The following is a 27,039-nucleotide window of genomic DNA, read 5'->3' as shown; positions in this document are numbered from 1 at the left end:
AATGAAATGGAATAGTAATGTACAGCCCCGTCTGCTGCCTACCTGCCTGCAGGAGGACCACCTGTAAAGTTGGGAGCCTTCATTACTAGGAGGCTTAAGACCACCTTTAATAAGATTGGCAAGGGCTTATGAATTTCTGGGAAGGAAGCATCAGCAGGCAAAAGCCAGATCCTGTCTTCCCACTGGCTAATGTGTGGACCACAGGGCATTCCCTATAATACATCTGGAGAGGGAGTTTCTGCACTTGTGTTTTTTAAGTCTGCTTACCAGTCCAAGGACGGTCTATTTTCAGGCCCTCTCCACAATCATAGATATTGAATTTGAGATGAGTGGGCTTCATTCCCCCCCCCAACACTTTGTCTGGTATCTGCTATGCGCTGTGCACCCAATGGCAAGTAAGACATGGCCTCCACTGGAGAACCCATCGTCAAGGAGAGGCGGGTTGGGGTCTGGCCGAAAGTGTTAACTAAAGTAGCCCCTCAAGCCCAGGTTCCGTCATTCAGACACTATCATCTACAAAAATGGGAGTCAATGGAAATTGTCAGCAGTGGAATGATGTATAAAAAGCAGATAGCAAGTTTATAGAACATTTGTTTCCGTCTGCTGCAGACTTCTCTCTCTGTTCCTGGAGTGGAAATGCGGCTGACTGGAGGGGTGAGGGGAGATGTGGTTGTGCAATTTATTTCAAAGGCACAAAATCATAACAACGACATGGAAGGATGGAGGACAGAGGGCAGCCGCTACTGCTTGGTTTGCTTCTCTGTTAGTATAAATCCGAGGTGAAGGTTTAGGCGGGTTGTCTGGTTTGCATCTAGCTCTGAAGGTGTGCACAGTTCGGGCAGCTGCACATTCCAAAGATCAGTGTAAGTAAATCTGAGAAATAAACATCTGTAAGAGAAAGTATAAACCAAGTTGTGTCCCATCAGGGCTGGGGCTGGAGCTGTCTATGGGAGATTTCCCGGTTTATCCATTAAGGTCATTTGGGAGCCTTCCCCTAAACCCATGCAAATTCATCAATCCCCTATAACGGAGAAAGGCCGCCTGGCCTCCTGTAGGACTGTGATGGTCAGTCCCTGAAAGGTAGAGTGTAACTTCAACTCTCAGAGAAGAGACATGCAGATCATAAAAGAAACCTATCTCCCATTAGTTACAAAGGAGACAACATTTTCCTTTAGGTTCCCGGTTCTGTTGTTTTTCTGATTCAGTTGCTTTACACAGGTCTTCTCTGCAGTTTATTCTTTTAAGGCAGTATCTGGTGATGTGCAGTAGAGAGAACCAAATGCAAACCACCTACTAAAGGAAGAGAAAAGTGTTTGAAACACACTAGACTCCCCGTAGCCAGTGGGTGTCAGATGGAAGGACCGTTGGATTGTGTCATTACCCCAGTTGTCCCCTGATGGATACAGACTGTGGTCAGAAATATTATCCCAACAATGAGACGTGGTGCTTGCTCAGAATAGTATTTCACCCAAAACAAAATAATTTATATATCATTTTATTCTTAACTAAGCATGCTTATGTCTAAAGTAATCAACCTGGAGTTCTGAGAATCAGAAAGAAAAGGTATTTTATAGAGAATAAAATTGAGGTTATGATTTTTCTCAGGAGATGCTACACAATTAGTCATCTGTGGAGTTAGGGCTAGAATCTCAACTTGACTAGCATTTTCATACAGTTCAGATATCCAAAGAGTCTTGGCCCCTTTGTATATGAAGAAAGTAAGTAATGACAAAAACATCTTCCCTGAAATATGGCACTGGGCTCCAGGACTGTGAGAAAATAAATTTCTATTGTTTTATCCCCCAAGTGTGCAGTATTTTGTTATGGCAGCCCAAGCAGACTAACACATATGGTATATTTCCAGATTGTCTTCACTAAGAGGATAGTTGTGCCATGTGTCACCACTTCAGAGGGAAATAATGCTTTCACTCATACAAAGTCTGACTGGCATCAGAGATGGCTCTGTTCCAGGCAGTCATTCAGGGACCCAGGATCCTTTCATCCTGTAGTTCTAAATCTCCAGGGCATGTTCTGAATCCTTCTTATATACCCACCATTTAGTAGGGAGAGAGTGAGCGGGCCAGGCTAGAGCTAGAAGTTGTATCCATCTTTTCAGTCTCATTCCATTGCCTGGACTCAGGCATGTGCTCATATCTATTGCCAATGGAGACTGGAAATGCAGATGAGTTGTAAGTCCAGAAAACAAGGGCAGAATCTTGGAAAGAACTTAGTAGCCTAGACCATGGTATGCCCTTCTGATCACCCATTGCTCATTTTCCTTTTCCACACGAAACAAACGTATTCTCCCCATGGGTAACAACCCAGAAAGCCTCACCCAATCCCTGAAGTTCAGGATCTCTAGGTAATGAACCCTCTTCTCTGTCAGAACTCTGTGCAGCTTATCAAGATTCAGCAACCTATGAATTCAAAATGCAAGTAGCCTGCCTCTTCCCATTTTCATGATAGAACTGTGGATCAGGTATAAGACAGCACAATACAATCTCCATTCAGAAGAGGAAAGAGTGGGAAACAGAGCAGCCATTTAGAAACTCTGAAATTCAGCCGGGCTCGGTGGCTCAGCCTGTAATCCTGTGCCTTTGGAAGGCCGAGGTGAGTGGATTGCTTGAGCCCGTGGGTTCAAGACCCACCTGGGCAACTTGGTGAGACCGCATCTCTACCATAAATAAAAAAATCAGCCAGCATGGTAGCACATGCCTGTAATTCTGGCTACTTGGAAGGCTGAGGCGGAAGGATCGCCGGAGCCCAGCAGGTCGAGGCTGCGGTGGCCGCTCCCAGCCACCGCACTCCAGCCTGGGCAACAAGAGTGAGACTCCGACTCAAAAAAAAAAAAAAAAAAAGAAACTCTGAAATTCTGCCAGGAAGGCATTATCTGAAGGTGCCCTGACCTGGGAACAGGCAAGATTCCTTGATTAGACTTGGTTCTGTTCATTGGAAGAAATTCACGTGCCCATTTATCTCCATGTCAGTATCAGAAATGAGAATTCGAATGAGTTTGCCTTACCTGGGGTTGTTTGAAAACAGGATATATAATTTTAAAGGCCAACATATTGGAAAATGACTTCCATTGAAAAGATAGTTTATTATTCATAGTTCCCAAAGGGAGGGTGGCATACCATGCCTTGCTGGTGATCAGGGACACGTGGAAGTGCTAGGAATGGTCAGGAGACAAAGGGAGAGAGGGGCTTGTCGTGGTTTCCGCTGGAAGAAATCTGCAAGGCAGGGCAAGCAGGTCTAGAACTGGCGAGTGTGCATAACTGTAGTGGGCTCTGGGGCATAAGGGCTGGCTCAAATCATCTGGTACCTGACCAGGGGTGATTAGGGCAGGAGGACGGTGGCCCAGAGTGTGAAAGCCCATAGAGGAGGTGGTGAGGAGTACGGACTCTGGATTGATTGATTTGCATGTAAAAATCAGACTCCCAGAGTTGTTTACTATCTCTAGGAACTGGTTAACTTGGGAGGGGCAGTCCCTCCAGGGTCAGCAGGACCCAAAGCTGTCAGAGAATCAGGATACTGAAAACAAAAGACATGGTTGGTACAGGGGACTGCCCAACTTTTATAGCCTACTTCCTGTCACCGGAATTTGGAGACTCAAGTGCTGTTTTAATTTCAACATATAAAAGGCGTCTATGATTCAGGTTTCTTGTTTCTGTGGCAGCAGCGTTCCCTCAGATGTTTAGCAGCTTCCGACTGTCTTCTTCCAGTCGGTCCTGTGTGCAACAGCCTCACTGAGGCCTGTGGTGAGGCCTGCATTTCCTCTGTGCATCCTCACCACAGCTTCCTTCTCAACTTAATGGTGACTGCCCAGATATAATTTTGAAAATCACCTTGGGTGATTGCCTCTTTGCCACAAGTCAAATTTCTGTTTAACTGAGAAGGTTGACTAGACATTCCCAGTCTTGTCGCTTATTATTTGGGGCCCTGAAGCCCTCAACTTTTCTGCCTTTGAGATCTTTTATTTGTGAACTTTCTCATTGTTTCCACCTTGTCTAAAAAACCCCGTCAGTTGTTGCCAGAGGTTATCTCTCTTGAGTGATCGTAGAGACCAAAATCAATATCCTTTATCAACTAAGGCTGACACTAAGGCTAAGAAAACAAAAGCTACCTATAGGTTGAGGGATCAGAGCCGGGCTGGCGTGGCAACTTTCTAAATTCCTGCAGCTACAAGGAAAACCACACTCTTGATAGACTCCATAACAATAGGAGCGATTGGGCAAAATGTCAAACCCTTTCTAACTCTGCTTTACAACTAGGACCATCACAACTCTGAGCGGATGGAGCAGCCTTACACACGCTCTCTTCTGATAAGCACTTGTAGGCCGTAAGCCAGGTTCGGTAGCTTACAGAGGCCATGTACAACTGGGTTTTGTGTCCTGTAGGTCACCTTTCGTCATAAAATGCCAAATTCCACCTCATTTCGGCATTAAAATGCCACCCCAAAGTGAATATGGGATGGATGGTACATAGATATCTACCCATTAAACATGCACTTGGCTCCCTTCATAAATATGTGCAACTTTTCCCCAAACCTGATGAATATATATGATTCTATTGTGTAATAAGAGCTCTGTGAGGCATAAAAGGCAACCTTCCCCTCCCTTTCTCTTCCAGAAAGGAAGAGAGAGAAGACTGTCTCTTTCTAGGTTGCAACCTGATGTTGCCCATAAAGTTCTCCTTTCTACTCTTTAGTTATTCTGGTGGTCTTTGAACTGCACTTGTATTGTCTTATTAAAGGCATCCAATAGTAGATGGAGCTGGTCACTTTAACCCCTACCACTGTGGCAGAGAGGGGCTGATAACAATTAAAAGTATTCCTTTTAAAGATCAATCTGCAAGCTCTGAAAACCTGCTAGACAACTTTAACCCAAATCCTCTCTTTGTAAAGTTATCAGTTTACAATCCCTGCTTGTTATGCATGTCCTGGAGACCATTTGTTCTTTGAAAATCTGGTTTTGCTGAGTACAACCTTGTAAATTCCAAAGAAAATGTATGGTCATTCAACATGACTCCCTCCCTTACCTAAACTAAGGTATAAGACCCCTCTCCTCCCTCCCTGGGGTGCTCAGCCTGGGAGCGTTAGCCTGCTGAGTCACACCGGTGCTAATGAAACTGCTTCTTTCTAAAATAGCCTCGAGGTCATGGCCCCTCTGTCTTCCCATTACACCACCACTTTTTCAAGAGTTGTGGCCTCAGGAGGCACGGGGTCTCTCTTCTAAGACACTGCAGGTAACAGATATACTACATGCTTGCCATGATTTAACAGGGTTTTGCTAGCTATCCAGCCTTCTTCAATCTATTTTCATCTCACCTGTCACCCAACCACTAAGCCATTGTCACATATTCGGGTGTTCCTCAAAATAGCACCTAACTCTAAGCCACCAATTAAAAAATATATATATCTTACAGCAATACTCACTAGCTGATATGACAGATAAACTTTCATCCTCAGTGATTTAACACAAAGAAATTTTCTTTCTTGTCCATAAAGAAAAAAATGGCAGTGAGGTCGTAGGTGGGGCTTGCTCTACTCAAGCTTTTTCTATCTTGTGGCTTTCTTTTTTCTTTTCTTTTTTTTTGATTTGGAGTCTCACTTCGTCGCCCAGGCTGGAGTGCAGTAGCACACTCACCATCACCCCAGTGTTGATCTGCTGGGCTCCAGTGATCCTTCTGCCTCAGCCTTCCAAGTAACTGGAACTACAGGCGCACACTACCACACCCAGCTAATTTTTTATTTATTGTAGAGACCAGTTCTCACCAAATTGCCCAGGTTGGTCTTGAACCTGTGGGTTCAGGCAATCCACTCACCTTGACCTCCCAAAGTGCTAGGATTACAGGCTGAGTCACCGAGCCCAACCTATCTTGTGGCTTTCTAGGGCCTTGGGGGTCTCTTTCTGAGTCCTCAACCTCTGGTTAGCAGGCAAGGAAGAATACAAGGGGTCATGTGCCTGGCACTTATGGGCTAGCCTAGAAGAGGTGGGCTTCATTTCTGCCTACATTCCTCTGGCCAAAATTCAGTTACACGGCCACATTTCTCTTCAAGAAAGGCTGTGAAATGTATAATCCAGTGGAAAGCACAGAAGGAAATAGAAATGGTTTCGGGAATCAGCTCACTGGTCTCCATCTCTGGGTACTAGTATATTCCATGGGAATGGCACCTCCTGGTGTCTCTGATGCTGGGTGGCCCAGGGGCCCTGACTCTAAAACAGCAATGTACAGAGTGAATTCACTCTTCCCTCAAATTTTCACCAGCCCTGGGTGCCGTTCAAAATAAAATCTTTGATAGGTTAAACTAATATTCCAAATGTTTCCATTTGCATTTTATTTTATTTACTTGTGAGCTTGAACGTTTTTATCTGTTTACTGGTAAGTTTTTTATTCCTTTTTTCATCAGGGAGTTCCTCTTTTTGTAAATAAGTATATTTCATATATTAAAGATAGAAAACTTATCTCCAGAAATAACTCAAAATTGTTTTTCACTGTCATTTTTCTTCATTTAACTATTTTATTCTCTTGAAATTTATCTTGGGATATGATACAAAGTAGAAAATATATATATATTTTTTCCTGCCTATGGCCATAATACCCTGAATGCATCCAATCTCATCTAATTTTCTTTTTTCCAAATACTTAACCTTTCTCTCCCAGGCCTTATCATTATTTATTAAAAAATTCATTTTTTCCTCAAAAGACTAATACGTGCCCTTCCTCAATGAGGATTTAATGATCCAAGAAGATTGATGTCGTCAGCTACTGATGCTGAGATTCTGCTCTAAAAACACTCCCTGAAAGCCCTGGTTATCACTGTCATGTTGAATTTCAAAAAAACCCAAGATATTATTGTACAGCACCTGAAATTCTATTGAGAGCAAGGCCCATGCCCAGATAACCAACCTGGAGCTGATTAAAAGGGGATTCCAGGACACGCCTATCATCTGCAGCCTCAGTCCCAACCCATACTCCAGGCTTTTTCTCAAGCCTGATGTCATCGGCTACTGACCAATGGCCCAGGTTTGCCTTTGTACTACCAGTTTCGATTTGCTGCTCAGTGCTGCTTTTCTCATCAAAAGCTTCTCTCCTCTTGGCAATACTTCTAGTTTTCCCCAATTTGTAAGTCTTCCTGATTTAGCTTGTTTCCATATTGGCCAGATGGCTCTCTTACTCAGCTTTCTGTTCCCCCAATAGAAAATCAGTGACATTTTGTGACTAACGATGCCTCCACTTACCCTACTATCACAATTTATATATCATAGTAAAATAGAATGTTAGAGCTTTAAGGGGTCTAGGAGACCATCAACTCCCATGTCCTCATTTGCCAGGTAAGGACACTGAGGTAATTTTGTCTAGAACCATAGAACTAATTAATGATAGGGCCAAGATTCAAACCTGGGTCTCTTGCCTCTTTGTTCAGCTTTCTTTTTGAATCTCTATTATACTCTAAATCATGAATTGTCTCTTTGGTTCAAGAACCTAGCTGAACCAGCAAAAGATCTGTGTTAACATCTGAGTGCCACTGTTATGATCAAATACTCCTATATCATCAAAATTGTTCAGGAGGCAATATGCATTAGAATATAATCAATAAATGTATCTTAAGATGGAAACTACAATGGCAATGCTAGAATTCTCTACTGTTACTACATTTTAGAGCTTTTATATCAAGGAGAGACATTGGGAAGAAAGGATCAAAATTCAATGTCTTTGAAATATAAATGAGATGATTTATAAATTCATTACATGCCATCCATTTTGAATATCATTAACATTTCAACTCTATCATACAAATAAATGCACCAACTCAACAATTCATGAACAAAAATCTTATTAGCTTTTCTACCTTCTTATTCAGAACATTGTTTCAGAAGCCCTCAGAGAATATTTGTGGATGTGCATGTGAAAAGGTGAAAAATTGTTCTTCCTGCTCTAAGGATTATGTAATGCAGGCTTATACCAATTTTGGTCTAAGAGGGCTCACTGGAGCTGGCCACTGATAACCATTGTCTCACATAGCCAAGATGGCGGTGACGTATAAGTGAGCCAAGGAGCTACATGTCTCTTAGCTTGGGAGTGCCTCTGCCTCTCTTATTTTTGGTGTAATGCCAAGTTTCTTTGCTTATAAATATTGTGATTATATTGTCTGTATCTTGGATCAGGGTATATTATACAAGAACTTCTTGTATTTCATACCATTGGCCATTCCTAGAAAGTCGGTTTTAAGAAGTTGTAATGATCCTAACATAGGAGCACCAATGTTTGTAAAGCAGCTTCTAGGCAAACTTAAAAAAGAGATCGACTCTAACACCATCATAGCTGGGGAATTTAATACCCCACTCACAACCCTAGACAGATCATCAAGACAAAAAATCAGCAGGGACACCCAGAACCTCAATGAGACCTTTGAACAAATGCACTTAATTGATACTTACAGAACACTTCACCCGAAGACCACAGAATATATATTCTACTCACCATCACATGGAACCTACTCTAAGATCGACCACATCATTGGCCATAAATCAAACATAAACAAATTTCATAAGATTGAAATCTTGCCATGCACCTTTTCAGACCACAGTGGAATAAAAATAAATATCAACACCAACAAAATTTCCCCAAAACCCACAAAGACATGGACACTAAACAGCATGATGCTGAAATTGAAATATTCCTGGAAACAAATGAAAATGAAGAAACATCTTACCAAAACTTCTGGGATGCCATGAAATCAGTTTGAGGAGGGGAATTGAGCACACATCAAGAATATGAAAAGATCACAAGTGGAGAGCCTAACAAATCACCTAAGGGAGCTGGAAAGAGAAGACCACCAAAATCCCAACTTTAGCAGAAGAATCCAAATCACAAAAATAAGAGCCCAAATATGGGATATAGAAGACAAAAACTTCATAGAAAGCATCAATAAAACAAAAAGCTGGTTCTTTGAAAGAATTAACAAGGTTGATGGGCCCCTATCCAGATTGACCAAGAAAAAGAGAGAAAAAGCACAAATAAACACAATCAGAAATACAAAAGATCAAATCACAACTGACAATGAAGAAATACAAAAGATTATCAGAGATTACTAAGTACACCTATATGGAAACAAACTTGATAACCTAGATGAAATGGAAGACTTTCTGATATCATACAACCTACCTAAGTTGAAACAAGAAGATATTGAGACACTAAATAGACTAATAACAACCCAGGAAATTGACTCTGTCATATGAAAACTACCTACAAAAATAAGCCCTGGACCAGATGGCTTTCCAGCAGAATTCTACAAAACGTACAAGGAAGGGCTGATACCAATCCTATTGAAAGTATTCCAGGCAATTGAGAAAGAGGGAATTATCCTCAAATCATTTTATGAAGCTAACATTACTCTGATACCCAAACTGGGTAAAGATGCAACAAAGAAAGACAACTATAGGCCAATATCCCTTATGAACATAAATGCAAAAATCCTCAACAAAATTCTAGCAAATTGGATACAAAAACACATCTCAAAAATCATCCACCATGACCAAGTAGGCCTCATCCCCAGGATGCAGGGGTGGTTCAACATTTGCAAGACCATAAATATAATTAAATACATCAACAGATGTAAAAACAAGAACCACATGATTATCTCATTAGATGCAGAAAAAGCTTTTGATAAAATCCAGCATCCCTTCTTGATAAAAACCCTCAAACACCTAGGTATAGAAGGAACATACCTCAAAGTAGTAAGTGCCATTTATGACAAACCCACAGCTAACATATTGCTAAATGGACAGAAACTGGAAACATTTCCCCTGAAAACTGGAACAAGACAACTCCTCACACTCTCACTCCTCTTGTTCAATATTGTGTTGAAAGTCCTAGCTCAGGCAATTAGACAAGAGAAGGAAATCAAGGGTATCCAAATAGGAAAAGAGGAAGTCAAGTTATCCCTCTTTGCTGATAATATGATCCTATAACTTGAAAATCCAAGAGAATCTGTCAAAAACCTGCTGGCACTAATAAAGGACATTGGCAAAGTCTCAGGGTACAAAATAAACGTGCAAAAGTCAGTTGCATTCCTATATACCAACAACAAGCAGGCAGAGACCCAAATAAAAAGCCCAATCCCATTCAGAATAGCCACAAAAAAATGAAATACTTCGGCATCTTCCTAACCAGAGAAGTGAAAGACCTTTACAATGAGAATTACAAAACACTGCTCAAAGAAATCCAAGAAGACACAAACAAATGAAAAAATATACCATACTCATGGATAGGAAGAATCAATATTGTTCAGATGTCCATCCTACCAAAGGCAATCTACAGATTCAATGCAATACCCATTTAGTTACCAACATCATTCTTCTCAGACCTGGAAATGACAATACAGAAATTCATAAGGAAACATAAACAACCACAAATAGTCAAAACAATGCTTAGCAAGAGAAACGAAGCAGGAGGTATCATACTTCCAGGCTTCAAACATTACTATAAGCCTACAGTAATCAAAACAGCCTGGTATTGGTATAAAAACAGGCACATTAGACCAATGGAACAGGATAGAGATTCTAGAATCAAAGCCTCAATTCCTCAACTACCTCATCTTTGACAAAACCTCCAACAACAACTACTGGGGAGAGGAAAACCTATTCAGTAAATGGTGCTGGGAAAACTGGCTAACCACATGCAGATGATTGAAACAGGACCCTTACCTATCACCATACACAAAAAATAACTCTAAATGGATCAAAGACCTAAACATAAAACCTCAAACTATAAGAATCTTAGAAAACACAGGAGACGCCCTTATGGAAATTGGAACTGGGAACCAATTCCTACTCAGTACCCTAAAGGCCAATACCTTAAGAAACAAGATAGATAAGTGGGACCTCATCAAATTGATGAGCTTCTGCAAAGCAAAAGAAACCACCAAGAGATCAGGGAGACAGCCCACGAATGGGAAAAAATATTTGTCAACTGTATATCTGACAAAGGCCTAACATCCAGGATCTACAAATAACTCAAATGTACCGAGGGGAAAAAAACAAACAGCCCCTTTAAAAAGTGGACAAAATACATGAATAGACATGTCTCTAAAGAAGATACATGGGCAGCCAACAGATGCATGAAAAAGTGCTCAGACTCACTCATCATCAGAGAAATGCAAATCAAAATCATTATGATACCACCTAACCCCAGTAAGAATGGCCATCATTAATAAAACAAACAACAGATGCTGACGAGGATATGGAGAAAAAGGAACACTTCTACACTGCTGGTGGGAATGCAAACTTGTACAACCTCTCTGGAAATCAGTCTGGAAAATTCTGAAAGAACTAGAAATTGACCTTCCACATGACCCAGCAATTCCCCTATTGGAAATATACCTGGAGGAACTAAAATTATTCTACAAAGAAGATACCTGCACACGTATGCTTGTTGCGGCTCTATTCACGATAGCAAAAACATGGAACCAACCATGTTGCCCATCGAAGCTGGACTGGATAAAAAAATATGGTACATATACACGATGGAATATTATGCAGCCATAAAGGATGACAAATATACGGACTTTGCATCAACCTGGATGGATTTGGAGTCGATCATACTCAGTGATTTAGCACAGAAACAAAGAACAGAGTTCCATATGTTCTCACTCAGAAGAGGACCTTGAACAATTATAATGCTATAAGAAAGCGAATGGCAGTAATGGGAAACTGTTGGGGGCGGGGGGGGTGGGATTGGCAGTTGAGGGAAACTGCTAGGGGAGGGAGGGGCATACCTCCTCAACAGGGGTACTTCCATGATCAATGTTGGTATACCTAACCCTGAATTGTACCCCACATCTTTATAATAAAAATTTTTTAAAAAGAAGTCATAATGATCAATGTAGGAAGGCATACGTAAGTTGATGAAAAAGAGCCAGAAGACATTCGGGCAATGGCCAACATCACTGAGAGTGGTCTTTCATGGGAACCAACAAGAAATAACATGCAGTGGAAGTAATTTAACTTGGTAGGAAAAAAAAAAATCTCTCAAGGGCCCAGAAACTCTTTGTCCGGAGAAAAGCCAAAGAGTGTTGCCAAAATATCAGCTTTAAGTCAAAAGAGAAATACAAGGAACTATCTAAGAATGGAACTAGCTATTTCCCTCCTTTCGCCTACAGACTTTGTGATTGCCACATAGCATTTTCTGTAAATTAGACATCTTAATCCTATGTTAAAAGCATTCCTAAAGCACATTCTTATGAAGCAGTTATGCCAGCCCAGAAATTACAGATGTAATTGTTTCACATTTTTAAGACTGGAAGTTTTTGGACTTGCTTATGAAATCAGCAACAGAATAAAGTGACAATCAATGACCTCCAAATATAGTCTGCCCAGAAAATAAATAACTGGACTAAAAGAATCTGAAAGCCCCTGCTCAGGGAGCAAGACAGGAAATTGCCATCAAATCTATGAGGTGACAGTCCTCCCTTTTTTTTCAGCCAAGCTGAACCAGCAACATTTCCTTCTGAAACCGTCTGCTTAGGTCTCCCTGGCCCCAGACAAAATCAGAAGCAGAATAAGAACAACAATTTGCAGAGAAGGAAATGTTGCAACAAGAAGACTCAGAAGGTGCTATTTCTTTGGAAGATACCTACCAGGGGGAACAATAATGCCATGCTTGCGTGACCTTGGCTCACAGGGAACATCCTTCCTATGGAAGGTTGATAGGCCAAGTATATTGGCCCTCAGGATGACCTGGATTGTTCATAACTTCAGATTGGAGCAGGAACAAAGAATGCTAGCTTTAGTATATCTAGCTATCATATATGCACAGACAATAAATAATATAAAGTATACAGTTAAATACATATAAAATATACAGCTCTAGCGTACGATATGTGTGATAAAGTAAACCATACCATAAGTGACAATCTAAAGATTAGAAATTTAGAGATGATAAATTATTTTATAAAGGATCCTTGTTTTTCAATAGGGATCATTACAGGCTTTCTTTAAATAGCAGCATCTTGTAGTGCACTTAAAAATGGTATGCATTTATATTTATGTACAACTTTTCAAGGGTACATCTACTGTATGTAACAATTTCACCAGTAAGTAACCTTCAGTATGTGCATAGATTTTATAGGCACACCCAATTATGCTTTAGAAAAAAAAATTAATTCCATAATTTATGGTCAAATAAATGTATGACCTCACACAGTAACTTTTGGTGATAATGTGTAGGGATTTACACAAATGAGATTACTTCACTGCCACCTCTTCCCTCTGAAAGGTCAGTAATGAGATCATGGAGAAATAAGGGAGGACTTAACAAAGACAGAAAGTCAGACATCTTCTTTGTGTTCCTAACATGTATACATGTGCCCCCTGACTCTGAAGCTACAACCCTTGCCTCAGTCGAGGCTGTCATCTGAGCAGGACCAACCCAACTCGTCAACAGCTGTCTCTAATGTGATTCAAGAGATTATCAGCAGGCTCGCTGTCCGTAGACCACCTCCATTACCTTGCCACAGACCCTGAATTGCCACCATGAATTATTTCTCTGGATGAAGACTTTATCATTTCAGGGTCTTGCTAACAGCAGCACATTGACCTATTCCCTATTTTGCATAATTCAGGTTGTCATTCCCTAGCAAACTTGGCCCCGAGAAGATAAGACAGGAGGAAGGCCCAGCCTGGAGAGCACACGGCAGGGATGTGAAGGGAGTTCCCAAGAAGTCAACCTGAGGCGGGAACGGGGGGGACGGACTGAACCAGGAATGTGCCTGCATATAGAGGAGGAAAGGGGAAGCCAAAAGGAGGCGTGACGGGAAACAATACAAATCCCTGACCTGGAACATGTCCAGGACTCGGGCAGCAACTACCAACGTGATACTTACCTTTTACTGCATGACTATGTGGGCATGCAGAAACAGTTATGGCAGGTTTCTCACCACTCTGTTCTGTGAATTGTCTACTGAAAATGCAAACGGATCCAGTGAGCAGCACTTTTCTTCCCCAGTTTGGCATTTTTGGAGAAAGAGAAGGGATGAAATCACTTTTTGCCAGGCTCGGTGGCTCAGCCTGTAATCCCGCGCCTTTGGGAGGCTGAGATGAGTGGATTGCCTGAGCCCGCGGGTTCGAGACCCGCCTGGGCAGCGAGACCTCATCTCTACAATAAATCAAAAAATCAGCCGGGCATGGTAGCGCATGCCTGTAATTCCAGCTCCTTGGAAGGCTGAGGCGAAGGATCGCCGGAGCCCAGCAGGTCGAGGCTGCAGTGGCCGGGAGCGGCCACTGCACTCCAGTCTGGGCGACAGAGTGAGACTCCAACTAAAAAAAAAAAAAAAAGAAACCACTTTTAAAAACACAGCTTGGTTCAAAGAAACACAGCTTGGTTCAAAGAAGTGTAACAGTTGTTTAGCTTTTTCAGCATATAGAGGACCTGATCTTTCCCGGCAGTTGGCAGTGGAATGAACAAATGGGATCACTATTTCTATTTTTTTTTCTTTTAAATTTTTATTATAAAGATGTGGGGTACAATTCAGGGTTAGATACATAAACATTGATCATGCAGGTCCCCTTGTTGATGAGGTATGCCCCTCCCCTCCCTTAGCAGTTTCCCTCAACTGCCAATTCCACCCCCATCACTATTTCTAATGTTTTCACCAAGAATACTAGATATCTTCTTTCAGAAGAACCCCAACTTTATTTACTTAAAATAACAATAATGCTGGTAGAGCCATTTTTCAGGCACTGTTTTAAATGTGCAATAGATACTGTTCAATTCCCCATATCCCTCCAGGGGCATGTCTACACCTGTTCAGGGTGGTAATTAGATATTCCAAGGGGTCCTGCTTTTGCTTCCACCAGGAGTCCTTCTCAAAAGGTTTCTATTGCCTCCCCACTGTCTGTATTTTCCCTTTCATTTCTGTTGCTGAAGACGGGTTTGAAGAATGAGTTCAATATCTCTGCCATTTCAGACTCATCATTAATTTCATGCCCCGCCTGATTTATTTGTGGACCTGTTTTCACTTCAGTGTCTTTTCCCCCCAATGCATTAGTCAAAAGCTTGTCTATTCCTTTAACCCTTTGGGCTGGCGTTATTTTTGCAACTACCTTGCTGGTCACACATGATTTTGTTCTGCTCATAATTCTTTTCCCTCCTTTTAATTCTCAGCATGGATTTTCCTACCAGAAAATCTATATGAAATCATTCTCCAAATCACAGCAACTTTTTAAAGGGTTTTTATGTTTTCTCTCCTTGATAGAATTGTGGTGCTTCTGACAATTATTCCAGCAGACTATTTGGTTTTCCCTGTAGGTCTTGGTGGCTTCCTTTGCTTGTTTGAAAGGTGGTACATATCTGCTTCTAATCTGTTCTCTTGGGAGGGCACTGAGCCTGTGGGCTCTGCCCCATGCCACCTGTCCCCAAGGCAGCCAGCAGTCTTGGGAAGTCAGGCTCTGCTCAGCGTCAGAAGAGCAGGGTAACACTGCTCTGAGGGTCGTGGTGTTGCATTCACACTCCAACTCTGGAATGAACAGGCCAGAGCAGCAGGGATGCTTGTCTCTTGTGTCCTCGACTCCCTTCCTTACCCACCATCTATACAGATTGAGAAGCCACAACTGATGACAAGGGCCCAATTTAACTTTGAGAGTCTCTAAGACAGAATTAAGAGAAAAGTAGATAAAATCTACCACCGGCCTTTTCCCTTGTTTTTGTTTTGTGTTATCTCTCACTCCCAGGTATCCAGCACCTTGTTCTGGTCCCTGAAGTGTCTGGTGGTAACTTTCCACAAGCACACATGCCCATGTCTGCCTTCAATGTGATACTTACCTTTTATTGCATGAATGTGTTCCTCCCTCGGGACTGTCTCTCTACTCTGCTGAGGTGACCACCTAGAGTGAGGACAGGGAGTTGAGCTTAATTGCCTCTCAGAAGAGACTGGCCAGTCTGCAGGGACACCAGCTGAGGGCTCTGAGCCTCCATGAATGTTTCTTAGGGAAATCATGGTGTCTTCTGCTACCCTTCACCGCCCCGCCAGGAAATAACTGTAGTCAAACAGTGGACTCTTAATTTACTCCACAGCCTAGTTCAAAGAAAAAAATGAAGCATCAGCGACAGGCAGATTGGGTGGGGAGTGGGGAAGGGGGGATTCACACACTGAAATGATAACAAAAGAGCCGGGCTTGGTGGCTCAGCCTGTCATCCCGCGCCTTTGGGAGGCTGAGGTGAGTGGATTGCCTGAGCCCGTGGGTTCGAGACCCGCCTGGGCAACTTGGCGAGACCTCATCTCTACAATAAATCAAAAAATCAGCCGGGCGTGGTAGCACATGCCTGTAATTCCGGCTACTCAGAAGGCTGAGGCGGAAGGATCGCCGGAGCCCAGCAGGCGAAGCTGCGGTGGCCGGGAGCGGCCACTGCACTCCAGTCTGGGCGACCGAGTGAGATTCCAACTCAAAAAAAAGAGGACGTAGGGAGTTGGGAAAGACAAACAGAGCAGTGAGGTGGACGATGCAGTAGGAGTCACATTTCTTGCATTACAGGTGGGCTGAGAAAACAGGACTGACTTGAGGTGTCCTTGACTTTTGTCCTCCAGGGCTGGGACCCCCTGCAGTGGCTGGTCCTCCTTTCACTCAGGGGGCCCCACCCTCTCAGGGATATGAATGGGCCACCCCTCCCTCCATCTTCAACTTCCACTGCCCTCCCCACTTTCCACCCTCCCCCAGCCGCCCTACCTCCCAACCCCCTTCCCACCCAGTCCCGGGACTGGACCCGAGGAAAACTTCCTTTTGCCCCTGTTTCAAAAACCCCAGGAGGGGTGTGGTTTACTCTAGTGTCAGAGCTCTCTGCACAGGTCCGTGAGAACTCTTCCAACCAGACATGGGCTGAGCGCTCCAGATCCACCACCTCATCTAATCCTATGAAACCCGGTGATGAAGATGATAAAATGAGGTGGACAGGTTTGGGTGATTTGCCCAAGATCCAGCAGATGGGAAGAGGTTAAGCCATTGCTTAAGTCTCAGGACAGCATATAACCAGAGAGTGAGACTGTACCAATCCGTTGTCTTTCTACTATGATGCAGTTGGTGTTAAAGCCGTCCTTGTGAGGTTAATACGAATTTTGGACAAATATAGAGTTATAATTAAGCATTAATCAGGCTACATTTTGACCCACTTTCTTATAACGGAAAGTCACTCATGTAACTCCAGATCCTGACAATTTGACCTATATTGTTCCTGTAGATAAGATCTCTGATGTTAGACCCTTCAGGCTTTTGCTTTGTAAATCCAAAGTAAAATTTCAAACCCGGATCCCCTCTTGGCCAAGGGAACCCCAGAGGAGCCTGAAAAACTGAATTCTGGCCATGACAGGAAGGAAGGTTGGATGTGCCCTGTTATATCCCTAGCATGAATATGAAAATAGAGACCATAAGACTGAAAAAATAGACTGTGGCAATAAGATGCCAAATTCCAACTCCACTTCAGCATAGTATCACATGACAGCAAGCCCTGAAGGAAAGTGAAATATTTTACCCTAAAATACATTTTTTTAAACATCTTTTAAAATGCCCCTGCAAAGCTGTCTCTTGTGGGGGAGATTTTCATCTTTAGAGAATCTCCTTCCCTCTCTTTCCCAGATCTAAGAGAGTTTTAACTGAAGAGTCTGACACCTTTTAAGGTCCAATAAGAGACATTTACCGTCTATTCTCTCAGAAGTCTGCTACTTAGAGGCTTCATCTACATAGCAGCCTTGGCTTCCACAATCCCCCTAAACTCAAGCAATTCTTTCTTTCTGACGTTAACTCTTTAAACAAAGTTTAACTCAACTAATTGCCCACCAGAAAGTTTGTTAATCCACCTATGACCTATATGCCCCCACTTTCTAGGCCCAGTCAATGTATACCTTGCATGTAGTGATTTAGGTCTTTGACTGTAGCATCTGTCTTCCTAAAATCTGTAAAACCAAACTGTAACCACATTGCCTCAGTGTGCCTCAGGCACACTTTCTCAGGCCCTCTTGAGATGGTTCCCTGGGCCATATTGGCTCACAATAAACTTCTTTAAATATTTTAAAGAGTTTGACTCTTTGGATAACAGTTTCATTTAGATGGAATCTTTGATGTTAGAATCACAAGACTTTTGTTTAAGAACTGCTTAAGCAGATCCTGAATTCCAGTGGGACAGTTGACACCAACCAGTATAAAGGCCCCCACAGAGGAACTAAATCACCATGAAAATACAGTTTTTTTCCTCCTTGTCCCATAACTTCACTCTGCCCTCTTCAAGCCATCTACCATCTCCACAGTTCTGCCCACAAAATCCTTAAAAGCCCTACCCCCAAACTCCTTGGGGAGACAGATTTGAGACCCTACAATTGAACCTCTTTCTCTGCTGCAACCTGGTTGAAAGGGTAAACTGAGGCAAGGCAGGCCTGTGCCATGGGAATAATGCAAGCTTGCAGCAGAGATTTATTATTTATTATTATTCCCCTTTCACAGATGGAAAGGGGGCCAGCACTCAGGTGAGTGAGGCGTTGAAGGCTGGAGACTAGATGTATTTAAGGGTCTTCAAAGCAAAGCGGGGCTCAGACCTGGAGGAAGTCTGGGCCAAAAGGAATGTCCAGAGTTGTATTCTTTGGTTTCCATAGTAATAACATGAATCTAGTATCTCGACATCGCCAGGCATCAGCGTCTCATGATGTCAGGCGGTGGGATAGAAGTTGTCATGGTGGTATGATAACAATATACCAATAAACACGCCTCCCAGTGGTGTACTAGAAGTCATCATGGTTGGCCAATAACAATGTATTGATACAAATGCCTAAAAGATAGATTGCTAGCAAGACTGGACATGCTTAAGGGGTTCTGCGTAATGATCAGTTTCTAAAACTTGAGTATTTTTCTTGTGAATGATTATAGGGTAAAAGGATGTGTGGACCATGCAAACAGTGCAGCAAGGGAATGTCAAAGGGTGAGGCCTAAGCAAAATGGTTGTGCTGATTCAACATGGCTACATTATATGTTAAATTTCTAAAGTTTCCTCCTTTGTACCCTTTCACCCATATTGGCTTGCCATGTACATTGGGCCTATCATGGTAACTGTGTGATGTCATCAGGGCAGGAGATGGTGCTCTGGATGGTGTGCTAAGCACCGGATTCCCACCCACATTCCACACTGACTAGAAGCCACTTTGTTAGGTCAAATATCCCAGTAGGGAGCCTCCAAGATGTTAGGTTAAACCCGCTGAGGGGGGCGGGTGTCTGTGACCCAGTGCCACACAAAAGATGCAAAGAATTGCCCAGAAGTTAGATTGGAAAATATAGTTTATTTAGGAAGTGAATTAGACAGCAAGACAGAGAGAGAAGATTCATCTCCTCAAGGTAGGGAAGAGGGCCAAAGCTAGGAAACCTGGTGGCCATAGCCCAAGGAGCCACGTGGCCAGACCATGCTTAGCAAAGCAATGGCGACTGCTGTTTGAAGTCGAATGCCTTTTAAATGTTCCCTTTGGTAGGGGCAGGTCATTAAGGTGATTGGGTGGTGGTCTGCTCCACGTCATCATGGAGGGGACAGGCAAGCACAGCTACTATCGTGGTCAGGTGTTGTATGGCAGGCAGATGGGTGTTAGTCACATGACTGTTGCCGCGGTGATGCGATCTGTGTCACGAAGGTCACGAAGGACTGATCAGGTTAACTTGTTTTCAAAACAAGCTGGGAGCCGGGCTCAGTGGCTCAGCCTGTTATACCGCGTCTTTGGGAGGCCGAGGTGAGTGGATGGCCTGAGCCTGCGGGTTTGAGACCCGCCTGGGCCACTTGGCGAGACCTCATCTCTACAATCAATCAAAAAATCAGCCGGGTGTGGTAGCACGCGCCTGTAGTTCCGGCTACTCGGAAGGCGGAGGCGGAAGGATCGCCGAAGCCCAGCAGTCGAGGCTGCGGTGGCCAGGAGCGGCCACTGCCCTCCAGTCTGGGCGACCGAGGGAGACTCCAACTCAAAAAAAAACCCAACAAAACAAGCTGGGGAGGGGGTTGTAAGACAACTACCAAGAGCGGCTTCTGAGAAACCGGTTCTCTCCTTGGCCAGTGATTAGAGGGTAGATTGAACCGCTGGCAAAACATGGCAGAGCTAGGCAGTGTTAGCATGACTCTGCTCGTTGGGTGCGTTGGCTCCATCTTCTGTCCCTTCACACTTGTTCATTTCCCCTAAGGGAGCAGGGCCTGGCTTTTCTGAGGCGGTGGCTGCTAACGGGGTAAATGAGAACTCGCATCTTCCCATCATAAACATCAGTTAAGAGCCTGAGATTGTTACATAAACAGCGGGCAACTTTGAAGTCACTCTCAAGGAAGACAGCCATGGAACTGAAACTAATGCCACAGGGTGAACAAGAATGGCATGCAGGGGTCTGAACGGGACAGAAATATGGTGATGATTAAGGATGAACCAGGCTGCACTTTGGCCCACGTCCATGTTGCTAAAAGTCATGTAACACTAGATACGGACCATTTGCATCCCTTTTGCTCCTACAGACAGGATTTCTGACGTTAGGGTCATAAGATGATTAAAGAATTGATTTGTGTCCCCTTTGTTTCTGTAATAGGATCTGACAGAATCGTCAGACCTTGGCTTAAGGCTTACTTAGGATGTCTTTCAGACGCTAATTCCAGCCACCAGTTTGAAGACCCCCACAGATAAGTGGGATCCCCGTGAGAATGCAGCTCCTTCATCTCCTTGTCCTGTGGCTTCACCTACACTCTTTGACCAATCAGCCATCTCCACACGTTGACCCACGCCAAAACTCTTAAAACTCCTAGCCCCCAATTCCCTGGGGAGATGAATTTGAGGTGTCCTCCCTTCTCCTCATTCAGTGACCCTATGATTAAACCTCTATCCCAGCTGCAACCCGGTGTCTCGGTGTATTGACTTGCTGTGTACAATGGGCAACAAACCTATTATACTCACAGAAATAGTAAGATAAAAAGAGCAGCACCCATAGGTTATGAGCCTTCTAAGTACCAGGCACCATATCTGTGCTACCTGGGCTTCTAAGGACAATCTTGCCAGGTGGGATTACTGCCCCTCACGTGACTGAAGGAGCCCAGGCACAGAGAGACTAAACGCCTTGCCAAGGTCACACAGCTAGGAAGGGGCTGAGCCTGGATTTGAGCTGGCTAGTTTGAATTCAGGTGTGAGGTATTGTCCAGACACAGACTCTTCCTCCTATACCTGGCTTCTTTCTCTACCCCCCTCCCACCTCAATGAGCAAGCTCTGGCCAAGATTGGTCTCTGAAGGATATATGTATTTCAAGTAATGGTCATGAGGTGCAGGTGATAGAACAAAGCTGAAAGCAATGTAGGCGTCACTCTTAATCAATGTAATTGTAAATACTGTATAGTAATTTGAATAATTAGCCTGCTTGGTGCTGTACTGTCCCAAGGCACAGATTCTTTATCGACTGGCTGCCATTGGTGCCACCTGTAAGTTCTGATAAACCAATGTCTTTCCCTGCCAGAGCTCCAGGTGACTTCTTTGGAAGACTTCTTTGAGCATAAACATTATGCTCAAGCCCTCTCAGATTTGGCGTTGCCATTACATCAGACGAACATTCTCCCTTCCCTACTTGATAGCTGTTGAAATAGCAGGATTTGGTGTAGGAACTTATCATGGGAGATGTGCATAGATTATGCACCGTTGTCCAAGAACCAGAGTGAAGAGAAAGAGTCATGGAAAGAGAAAGAGGGTGAGGGCCTGAGGGGAGAAGGGTTCCTTGTGAAATAAGGAGAGAGGGGACATGCTCACTGGGGAGCTGCCTGGGGGCACAGAGCCATCACAAACATCACCTTGGCTAACTCAAGTCCTCCAAACCCTTTTTCACTGAACTGTGTGGGTATCAGTGACTCTTACTCTGATCCAAGTGGGTGTGACTTGGAGTGGATAGACAATCAAACAAACAAAAACCAAACAGATAAAACAAGAGATGGGTGGGGGGGGAGGGGAGGGAAGGAAGGAAGGAAGGAAAAGAAAGAGTTCGCCCATATCTCACGTAGGCAGACTTCCAGTGCTCTGCTGAGCTTGAGTTGTATTCATGTGCATTCATACATGCTAAAAGCTGACAGCTGAGGTCAGTTGAAATTTTGGAAACAAATAAAGCATAATGTGGTGCTATGAATTAAGAATGAGTTTCGTTTTGTTATTTAAATTTCTAACTCTTGTATATGCCTCCTAAGAGTTACCCTTTTCAGAAACTACAGAAAAGACTTTAGAGAAGGAGAATTACAGAAAACAATAGTGCATGTTTTACCAGATATTTTGTTTTTTTATTTTGTAGGGCATCAATTCTTTGGCCAGTGAAAATGAATAGTAAAGGAAATCTATTTCTCAGTTTCTCCTTGGCCCTAGTCAGTTTTTATTGTGCAAATATTTGAATGCTTTATTTTGATGGCGTGTCAAGTTTTGAGCTTGCCGAGGGTGCCTACAGGCCTGCTTTGGCCCTGGTTTCAGGACGGGCCCATAACAGCATTCAGGCAATGGCCAAACTCTTCTAAGAGAGGCTGGAGGCTGAGACAGGGTGGCATTGCCTCCTGCTACTTTTCCATCACAGCTCTGGGTGTTTCCAGAAAGCCCTGCCCTGGAGGACTCTCTCACTGTGTCTTTGTGAAGCTGAGCCCCATTCCCCCACTCCACCCCCTCACCTCCCCCTCCCCTACTCCCCACCCCCACCTTCTCTGCAGCCAGGGAGGGTGCAAAAGGAACTCCCCCCAGAGACAGGTTGCCACCCCGAAGAGAAGATGGGCATTTCCTTAACTGGTTGACTCTCTGCGGAGGCTGCAGACTAGCTATTGGAGCAGGTGGGAAACAGACGTGGGCCCAAGGGCAGAGAGAGGGAGGAGGTGTGTCTGGGGCAGCTAGTGCTCCTGCAGGCGGGCATGGTAGAGTGTGGACCCCCCTGGGCAGCCCAGCTGATGCAGAGGTCGCCGGTTTGCAGACTCACCAGTTGCTTCCTGCGAGGGCTGCTTTGGGAGGGAAGACCCCAGGAAAAATAGGCTGTGGCAACAACCTTGGGGATGGGAGCAAAGGGGTATCGAAAAGCGAATCTTCCTCATGTGTGTCCAAGCCAGCCAGCCCCTGCCCACCTGCTCCTCAGGTGGGTCACCCCGGCAAGGGAGGCAGCAGCAGCCAGAATCATAAGGGACACAGGCATTGTTCAGTCCTTTCTTCCTGAACAAATCCTACAGGAGGGAGAGACCCAGAAGACAGAGCGGGGGAGGAATGGAGAGCTGACCTGTTAGCTCTCACACCAGCCCTTCCTCAGCTGGAGCATGGCCCATCGGAGGGGAGGGGAGGAGGAACTGATCATTCCACCGGATATGAAATGGGCATTTGAAACTGGACTGGACTGTTTGGTTCCTGAAAGTGACTGGTCCTGAAACTGACCCAAATGTTATTAAGCAATGGGAAGGGCGTGTTTGAAGGAAGTGAATAAGAAAAAAATCACACCAAACTCTTACTGAATTCAGTTCAATAAATTGGCTGCCCCTGTCCTATGGGGTCTGTTCCTTGAAGGGAGGGCCGTGTCCAGGTGAAGTTAGAGGCAAAGCTGAGAGTGCTGGGGATACTGCAGTGGCAAGTACAGAACCAAGACCAGTGGCCAGGTTCATGGCTACAGCACCAGGCGGGACACAGATGGAGGGAAAGGGGAGGGAGGGAGAAGTCTACCACCGAAATAGCTCTCAGGCCACAGTCTGTTTAGAGCAAGTGCACAAGGCATAGCTGGGGTGGAAAACAGCAGGGGCATAGGACAGCCAGGTGAATTGAGCCCTGGGCTCAGGCCAAGGTTGTGCACCCGGGTTTCTTCTGAAGCTCCAGACCCAACCCCTCAGAGGTGCCTGGAGTCAAGTTCAAGGTGCAGCCTTCCTTTCAACTTCAGCAAATGATAGCAAGGTCTAGAGTCCAAAATTGACACGAGCAGCTAGTAATTCTTGCATGATTCCCATTTAATCCTCCTGCCGACCCAGGTGAGCTAGGTAGTACTTCAGCCTCAGTTTATTGATGAAGACACTATGGTCCAGAGAGTATGGCAGAGAGGTTACTTTTCACCAAAAGTTGTCTCCCTCATTATTTTATTTTGAGACCAGGTTTTGTGGCAGGATGCAGCAAATGCTCAAATATATTTCTTGTATGATTGAGTGAATAAACACAAAAACACATGTAGCTGGTTTGGGATCAGCAGTTGGCCTCATGGCAATCACCTGGGATATCTCCCAGTAGCCCAGCAGCAGGAAAGGGGTTAATAGCAGTTAAAGGTATTTACTTTTGAAAGGCAAGTTGCAACTTTAAAGACCCGCCAGGCAGGTTTTGTTTAAGAAAGGCCAAATGGCCCAGAGACTAGTCATTTCATGGGAATGGAAAAGAGTTTTATCTAAAACCCCCTTCTGAAGTTGATGGTTTACAAGCCTGCAGTTCCTGGAAACCATTTGTTCTTTGAAAAATCTGATTTTGCCGAGTACAACCTTGTAAGATTCCAAAGGAAGTATGTAACCACTCGACATGACTCCCCTCCCTTACCTAAACAAGGGTATAAGACCCCACTTCTGTTCTGGGGCACTTGATTTGGACACATTAGATTCTGGGCCCACTGGAATGGCCAGAGTAATAAAGTGCCACTTCCTATAATAGTCTCGGTGTCACAATCTCTCTATTTTTCCTGCTACATTTCTAGCAAGTGGTTGCCCAGCCGAGGTCTCCTTGCTTCCTTCTTCACTCTGTCTCCTCCCATCTCTTTGCTGGGTGCTGAGAACTTAGAAGCTCTTGGGGAGCGCGAAGCCACAAGACCAGGGATGCTTGTTCCCCACACCGGGTTGTGGGGTGAAGGCGTCCTTCAACTAGGAGCACTTAGATTGGGATGACGACGCAAATGCAAAGTAAATGTGTTATACCAATGTTAAACCCAAATTTCAGAATCCGAGAGACCAAGAAAGAGCCAGCTCTGATGCAAACACACAAGGGTCTTTATTCAGGCTCGAGTCTGGGCTCACGCCCGAAGCAGCAGCTTCAGGGACGAGAGCCCCGATCCAGCATGGCAAGCCGTTTTTATACATCATTACAGAGGGCGGGGAAAGAACTTTAAACTTGTTTTTACATGATAGGGTAATTTCTCCTAATGGGTACGGGGGCACTTGGGATTGGTCTGGTCCGCTCAGCTACCTGTGATTGACGGGGGAGCTGCTAAATGAGCAGAGTGGAATGTCAGCAGGCAGGCTAAGCAAAGGAATGTCCGGGAGGGGTTTATTACTTGACAGTCACATACTGCTAGCAGCAGTTGCGGAAGCAATCGGTTATTTTATGAGACAAACAAAAATTAAACTTAACAAAATTCGAAGTACAAACACTGCAAACAAATACAGTGAACGTGGGGTAGGAATTCATATAGTAATAGTTCTCTTAGAGTTTTTTTTTAATCTCTTGGGTCTCTCACCAAGCCACTGAGAATTTTGAAGCTAGTGCTACAGCAGCTAGCATTATTATCCTAACTAGTATAGAGAAATGGAGTAATAGAGCCAAGTCAAACAGCCCATGGTGGGAAGGCTGATGATAAACTCAGACTAGCCTAGCTCCAGAGGAATACCCAGACCACTCAGGTGTATTTCATTCCAGCATAGGTTTCATCTATGACTCCCTCCCTCTGCCCGTGTAGCCTACATGTCTGTCTCTGCACGTAATGCTGCTGTGACAAGGCAGGTGTGGACTGACCCAAGGAATGGACACAGGATAACAATTCTGAGTTCACGAATCCTAGCTGCAGGCATCACAATGGAGCCCTATACCAATACCACCTCCAGGTGGGACCAGGCAGAAGGTCCAGTGAAGTGTGACCAGCAGGTAGTGTCTGTTTTCTTTGGATCCAATCATCAGTGGGAGGTCTTTCTAGAGGGCACCTATTCATTGCATCGTATTCATGGTAACTGAATTCAATTGCACCTATTCATTGCATTCATGGTAACTGAAGGCTCTGGGTTAGGAAACAGAAGTGGGTGAAGAAAAGGTGCCATGTTGTCAACTGCAGCTGAGCTTGGGAGCCAACCAGAGGGCGTCAGCTTCTGCCATTTGACATGGAATTGACCTGATCCTTATCCAGGGTTTCCAGTGTTCCAGGAGGCACTGTCCTCAAACCGCACCACCTCTTGTCATCCCCACAACGGTCTCGCGAGTGAGGGTTTTCTGCCAAGTTCATTCTGCAAATGAGGAAACGGGGACTTAGAGAGGCTAAGCACCTTGCCCATGGTCATATAACTATAGAACGGTGGAGCCAGGACTCACAATAAACTGACCCCAGAACCCCTGCTCTGAGTCACTGGCTCCAAATGCTTTGGATCATGTTCTCGATCAGAAAATAAAAGAGCAAAATTTAAAAGCTAATTTTATACCTGTGCTTTCACTCTACACATTTGATATCAGTAAAGTGTAATTCATTTTATGCATACAAAGAAAAAATGAATTACTTTCCTTTTTTAACATTTTTTAAATTTTAAAATTGTAACAGTTAAGGGTTAGGTATACAAATATGCATTGTGCAGTTACCCTTGTTGATGAGGTGGGCCCCCCGTCCCCAGACAGATAGCAACTACTATTAATCCCACCTCCTTTCCCCTCCCTGTCTCCCCCACAGTTTCCTGCCACTGTCAATCCTTTTCTTACAGTGTTATGATAGTTGTTCAAGGTCCACTTATGAGTGAGAACATGGGATACTCAGATCTTTGTTTCTGTGAGAGATCACTCAGTATTATAAACTCTAATTCCTTCTAGGCTGCTGTGAAATTCATGATTTTGTTCTTTTTTACAGTTGCGTAATATTCCATCGTGTATATGTGCCACATTTTTTATGAACAGACACTTCTCAAAAGAAGACATATGAGAGGACAACAGACACATGAAGAAATGTTCAACCTCACTAGTCATCAAGGAGATGCAAATGAAAACTACACTGAGATACCATCTAACTCCAGTCAGAATGGCAATTATCAATAATTCAAAAAATAACAGTTGCTGGAGAGGG

This window comes from Carlito syrichta, unplaced genomic scaffold (genome assembly GCF_000164805.1).
Source record: "Carlito syrichta isolate Samal-C Ts95f unplaced genomic scaffold, Tarsius_syrichta-2.0.1 Scaffold308849, whole genome shotgun sequence".
NCBI classification, from domain to species: Eukaryota; Metazoa; Chordata; class Mammalia; order Primates; family Tarsiidae; genus Carlito; species Carlito syrichta.
This window is presented reverse-complemented; position numbering follows the sequence as displayed.